Source organism: Ranitomeya imitator, unplaced genomic scaffold, assembly GCF_032444005.1.
Source record: "Ranitomeya imitator isolate aRanImi1 unplaced genomic scaffold, aRanImi1.pri SCAFFOLD_1583, whole genome shotgun sequence".
In the NCBI taxonomy this organism is placed as follows: Eukaryota; Metazoa; Chordata; class Amphibia; order Anura; family Dendrobatidae; genus Ranitomeya; species Ranitomeya imitator.
The window spans coordinates 13,173-27,500 of record NW_027194227.1 but is presented as its reverse complement, the minus strand read 5'-3'; the positions used below and the strand labels follow the sequence as shown (position 1 = coordinate 27,500).

Sequence of the window (14,328 nt, the reverse complement as noted above, 5' to 3'; positions counted from 1 at the left end):
TGACTGGCCTTCGGAGGACGCCACGGCCACCCTGCCTCGTGACCCACCGCTCCCGGGGCGACACACAGAGTCGCTGCTGGGGAGAGGGGCCAGGGCGGTGGGGGGCCTATGCGGGGCCTCCGTCTGGCTTAGACCTGCCTCCGCCGCGGGGGGTCCTCGACCCACCGGCGGACGGGCGCGAGGAGTGGGAGAGGGGGGCTGGCCGTCGGGGTCCACCGCGGCTCAGGCGCAGAGCCCGCCAGCGACGCAGAGGTCGCACGGGGGGCGCAGTTGGCCTGGCCGTGTCGGCGTCGCCCTATGGCGTAGTCCCTCGTCCCGGGCTCTTGCCCGTAACCTCAAAGGAGCCCCAACCGAGCGGCGTCTCCCCCCCAAAGCCGTGCCTCCGCTGTTGAGAACAGAAGAAGCCCGGGGCGGCAGTTCGCCGGGTACTCCCCTTCGCCAAAACTCTTTTTGCCCCACTCGTCTCTCCCTTTTCCATCCTCCCTTCTCGCTCTGGGGCGTCCGCTTGGTCTCTCTCTCTCTCTCGCTCTCTCCCTCTCGCGCTCCCTTCCGAGCCGCCTCGGAGGACGTCGGACGAGCGGGGAAGGCGACGGCGTTCGGCCGGGCACACCACGCGGTGAGAACCCACTCCGCCTGCCTCCCCACGCATCTGTCGTCCCCCCACTATCGTAGGGGCTCGGGAAAAGACTGGAGAACGCGGAGCTCGGCGGTGGCGTGGAAGCGCCACCCACCGCCGCCGCTCTCGCCGATGCCCACCGCGGAGGCCGCCCATCGGACGCTGGGTGGGGGTCGGCACGGGCCTCCGCGGGCAAGCTGCGCATCTGGAAGTCAAAGGGCCGCCCTCGGAGAAGATCGTTGTGCTACCCCGCGCGGGGAGCGATTCGGACGACGGGCCCCCACGCCGAGGTGGGTGGGCGCCCCGCCATTCGCCCGCGCGGGTCGTCGGACCCCTGCCGTACCACAGTTCGGGTCAAACTCCCCCTCTGCACGGCAGCCACCGTCCTGCGAACGGGAGGCGACTGCCGGCGTGCACGCCCAAGGATGCGTGCCTGAATCCCGGGGGGTAAAAGAGGAAGGAGACCGCCCGCCTTAGACCGACGCGGGCTCCAAAGCCCGGGCCGAGCGAGCGGCACCACCTCCCCACCCGGGAGCGCTGAGCCAAATCGATCGGAGGAAGAGCCGGTGGGGGGCATGGGTGAGAAACCCCACCCGCTGCCATCCTTCCCCTCGGGGAGACGGGGAAGAAACATGCCCGATAGTCCTGGAGGTCCCTCTCCGACACGCTACGGGCGCCCTCGAGACGGAATCCGGGTCACAGTGCGATTCTCTCATAGGTCTCCCCGGTGGCGTGGAAGCGGGAGACATCCGACACAGAGAAACGCCAAGCCTGCTCTGAGGGGACCGAGTCAGGGGGTGCAATCCGCCCTCCTGGAGCCCTCCTCGGGACGAAGACTCCAGATCTGCCTCCCTTCTGACATCCGTCACCCTCGGAGAACCAGAACACGCTTGGGGAGGGTCCGTTCAGGCTCAGGCGACCCGGGAAACGCGTCTCTGACTTGGGGCAGACGACCGGCAAGAGTCCCCCTGGAGCCGCGGAAGCCTGGTGTCGACGCGAGGGCGGACTTCCATGCAAACAGGGGGGTACTCGCCAAACCGCCTACCCGACTTGAGGAACCACGAAAACATCGGAAATCAGTCGGGCCCGAGAGGTACCCCTCTCTCCTATATCCTGCAGCTGGTGTGCAAAAGTGGGTATTTGCATGGCGAAACACCGACCCACACTTTAAGGGAGCGAAGCCGAAAAGTGTCCGACTTCCTGGAGCTGTGCGGCGGATCCGGCGGCCAGAAATTCCTCATTCCGGTTCTATTTTTTTTTTTTTCGATTTTGCGAAATTTGGCGGCCAGGCGGCGTAGCTGGGGCCTGGACTAGCCCGAAACACCTGGAGCCGGCGAGCGGAACGAATTTCCCAACGTTCTGCGGCTCCCGGAAGCCAAAAACGCATCGCCGAAAAATTTCAAAGTCCCAAGGACTCGTTCTTGAAAATCGATCCGGGGGCCATGGAAGTGTCCTCGGTACAGCTTCAGAGCTTTCCCCCCGCCTGGAAGTCTGAAAGTTCTATGTTTGTTCTAAGTGGAAAATCGCGTTTTTTTCAGTGTTCCACCCATCAGACCCAAACTTTGCCCACGCTTAGGTCTCTGTCTCGGGGTGCTTTACAACATATTGACGCCCCTTTAGGGTGGAAGTAGGGGAAAGGGGTCATTTTTCACAAAATCGGAAATTTCTCAAAATATTTCTAAGTGTCAAGGACACTTTTGGAAAATCTTCCCCAGGCTCCTGGAAGCCTCCTCGGTACGCCTACTGCGGTTTCTCCCTGCCTGGAAGTCTGACACTTGTCTGAAATTTTTAGCGCATGAAAACGCGGTTTTTCACCCAAAATTCGACTTTGCGCCCGTGACTCGCAAACTTCACCCACATTTAGGCGACTGTCCTGGGGTACCTCACAACATATTGACGCCCCCCTGGCGTGGAAGTAGGGGAAACGTGTCAATTTTCACAAAATCGTGATTTTCTGAAAATATTTCTAAGTGTCAAGGACACTTTTGGATAATCTTCCCCAGGCTCCTGGAAGCCTCCTCGGTACGCCTCCTGCGGTTTCCCCCTGCCTGGAAGTCTGACACTTGTCTGAAATTTTTAGCGCATGAAAATGCGGTTTTTCACCCAAAATTCGACTTTGCGCCCGTGACTCGCAAACTTCACCCACATTTAGGCGACTGTCCTGGGGTACCTCACAACATATTGACGCCCCCCTGGCGTGGAAGTAGGGGAAACGTGTCAATTTTCACAAAATCGTGATTTTCTGAAAATATTTCTAAGTGTCAAGGACACTTTTGGAAAATCTTCCCCAGGCTCCTGGAAGCCTCCTCGGTACGCCTCCTGCGGTTTCTCCCTGCCTGGAAGTCTGACACTTGTCTGAAATTTTTAAAGTATGAAAATGCGGTTTTTCACCCAAAATTCGACTTTGCGCCCATGACTCGCAAACTTCACCCACATTTGGGCGACTGTCCTGGGGTACCTCACAACATATTGACGCCCCCCTGGCGTGGAAGTAGGGGAAACGTGTCAATTTTCACAAAATCGTGATTTTTTCAAAATATTTCTAAGTGTCAAGGACACTTTTGGATAATCTTCCCCAGGCTCCTGGAAGCCTCCTCGGTACGCCTCCTGCGGTTTCCCCCTGCCTGGAAGTCTGACACTTGTCTGAAATTTTTAGCGCATGAAAATGCGGTTTTTCACCCAAAATTCGACTTTGCGCCCGTGACTCGCAAACTTCACCCACATTTAGGCGACTGTCCTGGGGTACCTCACAACATATTGACGCCCCCCTGGCGTGGAAGTAGGGGAAACGTGTCAATTTTCACAAAATCGTGATTTTCTGAAAATATTTCTAAGTGTCAAGGACACTTTTGGATAATCTTCCCCAGGCTCCTGGAAGCCTCCTCGGTACGCCTCCTGCGGTTTCCCCCTGCCTGGAAGTCTGACACTTGTCTGAAATTTTTAGCGCATGAAAACGCGGTTTTTCACCCAAAATTCGACTTTGCGCCCGTGACTCGCAAACTTCACCCACATTTAGGCGACTGTCCTGGGGTACCTCACAACATATTGACGCCCCCCTGGCGTGGAAGTAGGGGAAACGTGTCAATTTTCACAAAATCGTGATTTTCTGAAAATATTTCTAAGTGTCAAGGACACTTTTGGATAATCTTCCCCAGGCTCCTGGAAGCCTCCTCGGTACGCCTCCTGCGGTTTCCCCCTGCCTGGAAGTCTGACACTTGTCTGAAATTTTTAGCGCATGAAAACGCGGTTTTTCACCCAAAATTCGACTTTGCGCCCGTGACTCGCAAACTTCACCCACATTTAGGCGACTGTCCTGGGGTACCTCACAACATATTGACGCCCCCCTGGCGTGGAAGTAGGGGAAACGTGTCAATTTTCACAAAATCGTGATTTTCTGAAAATATTTCTAAGTGTCAAGGACACTTTTGGAAAATCTTCCCCAGGCTCCTGGAAGCCTCCTCGGTACGCCTCCTGCGGTTTCCCCCTGCCTGGAAGTCTGACACTTGTCTGAAATTTTTAGCGCATGAAAACGCGGTTTTTCACCCAAAATTCGACTTTGCGCCCGTGACTCGCAAACTTCACCCACATTTAGGCGACTGTCCTGGGGTACCTCACAACATATTGACGCCCCCCTGGCGTGGAAGTAGGGGAAACGTGTCAATTTTCACAAAATCGTGATTTTCTGAAAATATTTCTAAGTGTCAAGGACACTTTTGGAAAATCTTCCCCAGGCTCCTGGAAGCCTCCTCGGTACGCCTCCTGCGGTTTCTCCCTGCCTGGAAGTCTGACACTTGTCTGAAATTTTTAGAGTATGAAAACGCGGTTTTTCACCCAAAATTCGACTTTGCGCCCATGACTCGCAAACTTCACCCACATTTGGGCGACTGTCCTGGGGTACCTCACAACATATTGACGCCCCCCTGGCGTGGAAGTAGGGGAAACGTGTCAATTTTCACAAAATCGTGATTTTTTCAAAATATTTCTAAGTGTCAAGGACACTTTTGGAAAATCTTCCCCAGGCTCCTGGAAGCCTCCTCAGTACGCCTCCTGCGGTTTCTCCCTGCCTGGAAGTCTGACACTTGTCTGAAATTTTTAGAGTATGAAAACGCGGTTTTTCACCCAAAATTCGACTTTGCGCCCGTGACTCGCAAACTTCACCCACATTTAGGCGACTGTCCTGGGGTACCTCACAACATATTGACGCCCCCCTGGCGTGGAAGTAGGGGAAACGTGTCAATTTTCACAAAATCGTGATTTTCTGAAAATATTTCTAAGTGTCAAGGACACTTTTGGAAAATCTTCCCCAGGCTCCTGGAAGCCTCCTCGGTACGCCTCCTGCGGTTTCTCCCTGCCTGGAAGTCTGACACTTGTCTGAAATTTTTAGAGTATGAAAACGCGGTTTTTCACCCAAAATTCGACTTTGCGCCCATGACTCGCAAACTTCACCCACATTTGGGCGACTGTCCTGGGGTACCTCACAACATATTGACGCCCCCCTGGCGTGGAAGTAGGGGAAACGTGTCAATTTTCACAAAATCGTGATTTTTTCAAAATATTTCTAAGTGTCAAGGACACTTTTGGAAAATCTTCCCCAGGCTCCTGGAAGCCTCCTCGGTACGCCTCCTGCGGTTTCTCCCTGCCTGGAAGTCTGACACTTGTCTGAAATTTTTAGAGTATGAAAACGCGGTTTTTCACCCAAAATTCGACTTTGCGCCCATGACCCGCAAACTTCACCCACATTTGGGCGACTGTCCTGGGGTACCTCACAACATATTGACGCCCCCCTGGCGTGGAAGTAGGGGAAACGTGTCAATTTTCACAAAATCGTGATTTTCTGAAAATATTTCTAAGTGTCAAGGACACTTTTGGAAAATCTTCCCCAGGCTCCTGGAAGCCTCCTCGGTACGCCTCCTGCGGTTTCTCCCTGCCTGGAAGTCTGACACTTGTCTGAAATTTTTAGAGTATGAAAACGCGGTTTTTCACACCAAAATTCGACTTTGCGCCCGTGACTCGCAAACTTCACCCACATTTAGGCGACTGTCCTGGGGTACCTCACAACATATTGACGCCCCCCTGGCGTGGAAGTAGGGGAAACGTGTCAATTTTCACAAAATCGTGATTTTTTTCAAAATATTTCTAAGTGTCAAGGACACTTTTGGAAAATCTTCCCCAGGCTCCTGGAAGCCTCCTCGGTACGCCTCCTGCGGTTTTCCCCCGCCTGGAAGTCTGACATTTTTTACAGTGCGAAAATACGGTTTTTCGCTCAAAATTAAACTTTCCGCCCATGGAACGCACACTGTGCCCCCACCTTGGAGAGTCGCTATGGCGTACTCAGGGTGACTATTAAGCCCACAGACAACCTCCACAGGCCGACTATTAAGCCCCCTCCGTCTTCCGCAGGGCCGACTATTAAGCCCTCCACCGACTTCCGCAGGGCCGACTATTAAGCCCCCCTCCGACTATTAAGCCCCCCTACGGAGTCCACTCAGCCAGCGACTGAAACGTGGTGAGCGGGGTGTGCGCATCCCGGCCGCGCCCAAAGTGCTTCGCCGCGGTCATGGCTGTCGCCACCGAAAACGGCAAATGTTTGTTTCGGCCAAGCTGCAAGGATACATCTCGGAACACAAAAACCAAACCGGTGGGGACATCCTACAGAGAAACACCGAGCCTGCTCTGGGGGGACAAAGACAGAAGGGCGTCCGCCTTCCGAGAGCCCTCACCTGGGTGAGGACCCAAGATGTGCCCTTCTGACAGTGATTACCTCCAGAGAACCAGGACCCCCGTGGGAAGGGTCCTGCCAAGCTCGGGTCGCCCAGATTCGCCTCTCTCACTCGGGTCACGCGCCCAGCCAACGTCCGCAGAAGACTTCCGATAAACACCGAGCCTGCTCTGGGGGGACAAAGACAGAAGGGCGTCCGCCTTCCAAGAGCCCTCACCTGGGTGAGGACCCAAGATGTGCCCTTCTGACAGTGATTACCTCCAGAGAACCAGGACCCCCGTGGGAAGGGTCCTGCCAAGCTCGGGTCGCCCAGATTCGCCTCTCTCACTCGGGTCACGCGCCCAGCCAACGTCCGCAGAAGACTTCCGATAAACACCGAGCCTGCTCTGGGGGGACAAAGACAGAAGGGCGTCCGCCTTCCAAGAGCCCTCACCTGGGTGAGGACCCAAGATGTGCCCTTCTGACAGTGATTACCTCCAGAGAACCAGGACCCCCATGGGAAGGGTCCTGCCAAGCTCGGGTCGCCCAGATTCGCCTCTCTCACTCGGGTCACGCGCCCAGCCAACATCCGCAGAAGACTTCCGATAAACACCGAGCCTGCTCTGGGGGGACAAAGACAGAAGGGCGTCCGCCTTCCGAGAGCCCTCACCTGGGTGAGGACCCAAGATGTGCCCTTCTGACAGTGAAAACCTTCAGAGAACCAGGACCCCCGTGGGAAGGGTCCTGCCAAGCTCGGGTCGCCCAGATTCGCCTCTCTCACTCGGGTCACGCGCCCAGCCAACGTCCGCAGAAGACTTCCGATAAACACCGAGCCTGCTCTGGGGGGACAAAGACAGAAGGGCGTCCGCCTTCCGAGAGCCCTCACCTGGGTGAGGACCCAAGATGTGCCCTTCTGACAGTGATTACCTCCAGAGAACCAGGACCCCCCGTGGGAAGGGTCCTGCCAAGCTCGGGTCACCCAGATTCGCCTCTCTCACTCGGGTCACGCGCCCAGCCAACGTCCGCAGAAGACTTCCGATAAACACCGAGCCTGCTCTGGGGGGACAAAGACAGAAGGGCGTCCGCCTTCCGAGAGCCCTCACCTGGGTGAGGACTCAAGATGTGCCCTTCTGACAGTGATTACCTCCAGAGAACCAGGACCCCCGTGGGAAGGGTCCTGCCAAGCTCGGGTCGCCCAGATTCGCCTCTCTCACTCGGGTCACGCGCCCAGCCAACGTCCGCAGAAGACTTCCGATAAACACCGAGCCTGCTCTGGGGGGACAAAGACAGAAGGGCGTCCGCCTTCCGAGAGCCCTCACCTGGGTGAGGACCCAAGATGTGCCCTTCTGACAGTGATTACCTCCAGAGAACCAGGACCCCCCGTGGGAAGGGTCCTGCCAAGCTCGGGTCGCCCAGATTCGCCTCTCTCACTCGGGTCACGCGCCCAGCCAACGTCCGCAGAAGACTTCCGATAAACACCGAGCCTGCTCTGGGGGGACAAAGACAGAAGGGCGTCCGCCTTCCGAGAGCCCTCACCTGGGTGAGGACCCAAGATGTGCCCTTCTGACAGTGATTACCTCCAGAGAACCAGGACCCCCCGTGGGAAGGGTCCTGCCAAGCTCGGGTCACCCAGATTCGCCTCTCTCACTCGGGTCACGCGCCCAGCCAACGTCCGCAGAAGACTTCCGATAAACACCGAGCCTGCTCTGGGGGGACAAAGACAGAAGGGCGTCCGCCTTCCGAGAGCCCTCACCTGGGTGAGGACTCAAGATGTGCCCTTCTGACAGTGATTACCTCCAGAGAACCAGGACCCCCGTGGGAAGGGTCCTGCCAAGCTCGGGTCACCCAGATTCGCCTCTCTCATTCGGGTCACGCGCCCAGCCAATGTCCACAGCGGATTTCCGACAAATTTTCACTGAAAATTCAACTTTGTGCCCATGAACCAGACACTTTACCCACACTTGGGTCTCTATCTTGGGGTACTTTACAACATATTGACGACCCATGAGGTTGAAGTAGGGAAAATGTGAGATTTTTTTTTTTTTACAAAATCGGGATTGTCTCAAAATTTTTCTAAAAATGTCTAAGGAAGTGTCCTTGACATAACACCTGAGATTTTTCCCTTTCTGAATGTATGACACAACAGGATTCGAACCCGAGACGCCAGCTCGGCAAGGCCGCAGCGCTAACAAGTGAGCCACCGTGCTTTGACTGGGATCGATGGATCCAGTTAGTACCCAATCCGTTACAGATATGACTGATCGACAGCCGTGTAGGTGCCACCCCCCTGGGGCTGAGTCATCCCCCGTGATGCCGTATAGGCGATTATGGCAGGTGGATCCGGTCAGGTGCAACCCCTGGGGCTGAGTCATCCCCCGTGATGCCGTATAGGTGATTACAGCAGGTGGATCAGGTGAGGGATATATCATCAACCCTACGGATGTTTAGCGACCGTGGAGGTGCCACCACCTGGGCTGACTCAACCCCCGTGGTGACCTATATCAGAGTACGGCAAAACACATCCGGTTAATTTCAATCACCTCAGCTGGCGTCTTTCACCTGCGTGGCTGACTCGCGCGGAGGAAAATCATTTGCCACAGTTCAAGACACAGAGAAACACGGCACTTTAATAAACTATTACGAGACGCTCTGTTTGACTGCGGGAAACCCTTCGCAATGGAGCGGTGAGTAGAAGACATTTGTCGGCCACGTAGAGACACATGAATGTACCTTGTAGTGGAGTTGTACACTTGCTGGCAAGGTGACCGGTTTTTATTGCTTGTGTCTCCCCCGCAGGCACCCACGGACACCACTTACATGCCCCGTGTGCCACAGGGTAACCAAATATATATCCACACATCTGAGAAGGGTATGCCTGAGGTCACACGGTGATTCGGAGATAAAAACCGCCATAGCCTCCGCAAAGTATCAACTTCGCTGTATCGCCAACAAGGGGACAACAATCCAATTCAGTGAGCTCAAGCCCCTCCAATCCTTGGAGGAGACTGTAGCCTTCTTAGAAGGTCGCGGCTTTTTGATAGCAAACAAGCCTAGGTTGAGTCACAAATCACACCACTGACCTGTGAAGGGCCCGCTCAGGTACCAACTGACAATCCGGAGCTCCGCCCAGGCTCCATGCCAGAGCTAGATTCAGATGTGATGGATGTGCCTTTCCTTTTACGGCCGGGAGACAGTCTGGAGGGAGACCCGTGCCCCCCGCCAGAGCTAGATTCAGATGAGATGGATGTGCCTTTCCTTTTACGCCAGTAGACAGTCGGGAGGGAGACCCATGCCCCCACGCCAAAGCTAGATTCGGATGAGATGGATGTGCCTTTCCTTTTACGGCCGGTAGACAGTCGGGAGGGAGACCCGTGCCCTGAGCCTGACCACACAGGGAGCATTTCTGACCGCATAGGCAATGAGGAGGTCATGGATGGCAGCAATTTAAGTATCCAGAAAAGGGAATGGAAAGACAAAAACCGCACGGCTACCAAGGCCGCCGGATTGTACAAGCGTCACTCATTGAATCACCCCATGTTAAAGGGGTTCCACTCGTACCTAAACAATTACCCATGGGGTCCCAAACTGTCAACAGGAGGTATCAAACGTAGCACGGTTTCTATTTTTTTGTGAACCCAAAATCTGTAACTCTGGAGTACCTCGTAAAACCAAACCAGGTTAATAATTTTTTTTCAACAACTTGGAAAACTCCATCTATCGAGCCAGACCTCCCTCAAAATGTTGAAGCATATACGGAGATTTACCATGTATCAGATGAGGGCTACCAAACTGAGACTAGAGAATCCTCAACTTTATAAGGCATGCGAAGTGTTCATGAATTTTACAACAGACCTTCAGAAATCATTGTACAAGGGAGCCTGCCGAGAGTCTGTAAGTAAAAGGTACACCGTTCAAAAGAGCCAATATTCAGCGCATTGTTACCAAACCTTGGATGTTGGTTAATTGCCTTTATTTTTCCCCACAGGTACGATCTATTGATGAAGCCATCAAAGTCACCCAAGGACTGCCAGATTATACTGGAGGAGGCAAGGCCAACATTTCTAGCTAGCATCGAGGCTGTGACAGATGGCGGATCAGAAGTAGATCGCCGGGAAGTGGTACTGTACCTCGAGGCCCTTCTGATTCTAAAACATCTCCAAAGACCAGGTGTTGTTCGTAACATGACGGTAAGTCGTCGGGCCCTGTGGGTCAGCGGTATTTGCTGAACCGGTTCAATATTTTTCCACCTTTTTTTTTCACATCGTAGGTTTCAGAGTGGAATGAGAGGATCCATCACACGTACCAAGGAAGACGCAAGACAATTGTGGGTGTGAAGACTCACAAGTGCTCCACCTCTCAGGTAGCAACTTTTGTACTTTCAGAGGAAGAGGAATCGGTAAGCTTTTCTCAAAGCCAGGGAACCCAGGCAACCCCACTCATTGTGGGGAGCAAAACACTCTCTTGTCCCCATGTAAAACCTTTTGGAGGGGTGCCCCCAGACTGGAGAGTAACATATATATATTTTTTTTCTTTTTCAGTGGTTCAATGCGTATGCGGAATATGTCAGACCGGTCTTTACCTTTGGCCGAAAGATTATCACAAACTTTTTCGTGACGTGTACCGGGAAGGTCATAAAAAATCCATCCATGAGACTCAAACGATACCATTCAAGGTAAGGTAGCCACAAGTCAAGTGACCCACAGCCATAAGTAGCAACCAGTACTAACAATGTGCTTTCCTCCGTAGCTACAACCTCCCAAACATCACCAGCCACCTTGTACGGCGGATTTGCGAGACATGGACTTTGTCACAATACACAGATTGCGAAAAGCGCTTGTTTGCACGCTACTTGGCACATACAAACGATGTGGCCGAGAGAGTTTACCGGGAGAAGACCCTGACCGATATGTGCCGTGCCCAAGAGCTAGTGTTCAACGCAGGAAATCATGAGGACGCAAAAATTATGTCGCCAGTAATGGCATCAACCAGTGAATTGGATAACGAGGTGGTAGACCTCACGGAAAGTGATACCGAGTCATCCGATTCTACTGAGGAGTATAGTCTCAAGAATATTCGGCTCATCCCAATCAGGAGAACAAAGCCCTTGTGAATATGTCAATTTTTATCTGACATTAATAAAATTATTCAAATGTACATTCATCTTTGCCTCTTTGACTTGCCTCACTTTTCTCCCACTTTGGGGACCCTTTCGGGGTACTCTGCAACATATTGAAGCCCCTCTTGGGTGGGGGGTAAGGGGAAATGTGATTTTTTTTTTTCTCAGAAAATTGCCCAAAATTTTCCAAGTGTCAAGGACTCTTCCAGAAAAGCTTCCCCAGGCTTCTGGAAGTGTCCTCGGTACACCTCCAGCGGTCCCCTGCCTGGAAGTCTGACACATGTCTGAAATTTTCAAAGTGTGAAAGTATGGTTTTTCACCCAAAATTCAACTTTCCGCCCATGAACCACAGACTTCACCCACACTTAGGTCACTGTCTTGGGGTACACCTCCAGTGCTATGTCACGGTCATCACTGTTGTCACAAAAAATTGACTTTTGTTTAGGCCAAGCAATTTGAGGACGGCACGGCAGCCAGCAGCCCGTACGGTACAGGGGTTGATCAGACCCCCGTACGTCCGGTTGTGGTCTCCGTGCCCCGAAGGGGTTCCCGCTTCTCGCCTGCACCAGGCACGGCAGCCAGCAGACCGTACGGTCCAGGGGTGGGTCAGACTCCCGGACGTACGGTTGTGGTCTCCGTGCCCCGAAGGGGTTCCCACTTCTCGCCTGCACCAGGCACGGCAGCCAGCAGACCGTACGGTCCAGGGGTGGATCAGACCCCCGTACGTCCGGTTGTGGTCTCCATGCCCCGAAGGGGTTCCCGCTTCTCGCCTGCACCAGGAACGGCAGCCAGCAGACCGTACGGTCCAGGGGTGGGTCAGACCCCCGTACGTCCGGTTGTGGTCTCCGTGCCCCGAAGGGGTTCTCGCTTCTCGCCTGCGGCAGGCACAGCAGCCAGCAGACCGTACGGTCCAGGGGTGGGTCAGACCCCCGTACGTCCGGTTGTAGTCTCCGTGCCCCGAAGGGGTTCTCGCTTCTCGCCTGCGGCAGGCACAGCAGCCCGTATGGTCCAGGGGTTGATCAGGCCCCTGTACGTCTGCCCGTGGTCTCCGTGAGTCTTTCGCCCCTATACCCAGGGACCACACCTATGGCCATTTAGCTCAGTTGGTTAGAGCGTGGTGCTAATAACACCAAGGTCGTGGGTTCGATCCCCGTACGGGCCAAGCACATCTACAAACGCCCCTATACCCAGATGACCAATTTGCACATCAGGGTCGCTGCGGACCTCCACCAGAGTTTCCTCTGGCTTCGTCCTGCCCAGGCATAGCTCACCATCTTTCGGGTCCTATCGCGCACATCATGCTCCACCTCCCCGACAGAGGCGGGCCGATGGTGCACCCGCCGTGTCAACCCCCCGGAGCGGGCGGCGGGATCCCACCTCGGCCGGAGCGCCCCGGCCTTCACCTTCATTGCGCCACAGGGTTTCACGTCACAACGGGGGGAGTGACGATGGTAAACCCCATCAGGTGGGCCCAGGGCAGGTGAGTCTGGCCTTGGGGGGACGTAAGGGATAAAGGAGAAGAGACCATCAGGGCACGGAGCCTCAGGCCTCCCTCGTTGTCACCCTTGCGAGGGGACCCCAGCTGCGCCATGGAGGCGATAGATGGAGGGGCAACCCTCAGACAGGCATAGCCCCGGGAGCACCCCGGGGCCGCAAGGTGCGTTCGAAGTGTCGATGATCAATGTGTCCTGCAATTCACACTTAATTCTCGCAGCTAGCTGCGTTCTTCGACGCGCGCGCCGAGTGATCCACCGTTAAGAGTCGCGCTTTCTGGTTTGGGGACACTCGGAGGCGCCCCCCTTTTCACTCTCGTGTCAGCCGGCCGCAAAAGACTGGGATGCTTTGGAGGGTTGTTTTCAAATCTCGGCCCTGTTGCCCGGGCGCTCGGCCTCCCCGTCCCTCCCTCCAGCGGGGAGGAGAACAAAGGAGGGCTCGAGGCTTCTCAACCTACCGCCCAGACCCACATACCCCGGGGAGGGGTGTGTGAGCGCACAGGAGAATGGTACCCGGGACGGCCTTTCGCGTACGCGGGGGGCTTCTTATTTTTCCTCGGCAGGCAGCGGCAGGGCAACAATCGTCGGCGCGAGGCCGGGCGTCTTTTTCCTGGGCGACGGAGCGAGAGGGGCTCCCCGCACCCTCCCGACGTCGCCCGCCCGCTGTCCTCACGTGCCCTCACCGTCCCCACCCTGCGGAGCGCCCTGGCGAAGCAGAAAGAGACCTACCACCGCCCCCATCACGTTCGGTACCCTTCGGGGATTTGGCGGGCGGCTGGCCTCCTGATCTGCACCTCATCGGTATTTTTCACTCGCCCATTAAAGATCCTTCCACAGGTTCATCTAGGGAAACCTTGTTACGACTTTTACTGTCTCTAGATAGTCAAGTTCGATCGTCTTCTCGGCTCTCCACCATGGGTCTTGGCCGAACCCGGCGGGGCCGATCCAAGGACCTCACTAAACCATCCAATCGGTAGTAGCGACGGGCAGTGTGTACAAAGGCCAGGGACTTAATCAATCGAGGGAGAGAAGCCAGATAGGAAGCCCCGCAGCGGGAAGGGCACCCGGAGGAAGGGAAATCCTCCTCGTCGTCCGTGCCGGCAGGCGGGCATCCCGGGGCGTCACCTTCCGGAGGAAAACAGGAGCCTGAACGGCGAGTGCAGTGCCACTGGGGAGATCGTGCACGCTGTACGGTGCGAGGCGGCCGATGCGGAGGGTGTCTGGAAAAAAACCCACCTTGCACGGAGAGGGCGAGGTGACTGGCCTCCGGAGGACACCACGGCTCCCCTGCCTCGTGACCCACCGCTCCCGGGGCGACACACAGAGTCGCTGCTGGGGAGAGGGGCCAGGGCGGTGGGGGGCCTATGCGGCGCCACCATCTGGCTTAGACCCGGCCTCCCGATCG

At 55.5% G+C, this 14,328-nt stretch overlaps 1 non-coding gene across 1 annotated transcript; it reads right to left on the bottom strand.

The window, feature by feature from the left end:
- Positions 1 to 13,041: 13,041 nt before the first annotated feature.
- LOC138654857 (5.8S ribosomal RNA) lies at positions 13,042 to 13,193 on the bottom strand. The gene has a single exon (XR_011316504.1). It is a non-coding gene; the product is annotated as a 5.8S ribosomal RNA (ribosomal RNA).
- Positions 13,194 to 14,328: the final 1,135 nt, after the last annotated feature.